We start from the raw sequence: 438 nt of genomic DNA, 5'->3' as shown, positions 1-438 counted from the left end.
ATTCTGTTTCCTCGTTCGCTCTTTTTTCCCTGAAGAAACTTCTCAAATACGTTTTATCGTTTGGTTTTTGTGAGCTTTGGGCTACTAACTTAGCAATCCAGGTAGCCATGCGGGTAGCCGCTTTAAGTCATGTGACCAAGACGAACGTTGTGAACAGAATCCGGCAGTTTTCCAAAATAAAACTTCCTTCAGGATCAGAAAATAAACTAAACGCAAATAGTCTAAGTTTACGACGGAGTATCAGGGCCACTTGATAAAGAAAAAAATATTTTTTAAATTATGACTTTAAATCTTGTAAATTTACGAGAAAAAAGTCGTAAATGTACGAGATTTAAAGTTGGAATTTTACGAGAAAAAAAACTTGTAATATTACTTTTTTTTTTTAATACACCGTCGAATAAGTTTACGACGGAGTATTAGGGCCACCAAAAAGAAAAA

At 34.2% G+C, this 438-nt stretch overlaps 1 protein-coding gene across 1 annotated transcript in view; it reads right to left on the bottom strand.

Annotated features, from left to right (window-relative positions):
- Positions 1-438, bottom strand: part of eif2b3 (eukaryotic translation initiation factor 2B, subunit 3 gamma) — a 33,486-nt gene that overhangs the window by 26,362 nt on the left and 6,686 nt on the right. The window lies entirely within an intron of this gene.

Source organism: Oryzias melastigma, linkage group LG17 (genome assembly GCF_002922805.2).
Source record: "Oryzias melastigma strain HK-1 linkage group LG17, ASM292280v2, whole genome shotgun sequence".
NCBI lineage: Eukaryota > Metazoa > Chordata > Actinopteri > Beloniformes > Adrianichthyidae > Oryzias > Oryzias melastigma.
Note: the sequence above shows the minus strand (reverse complement) of the source record. Positions and strands in the feature narration are given on the sequence as shown.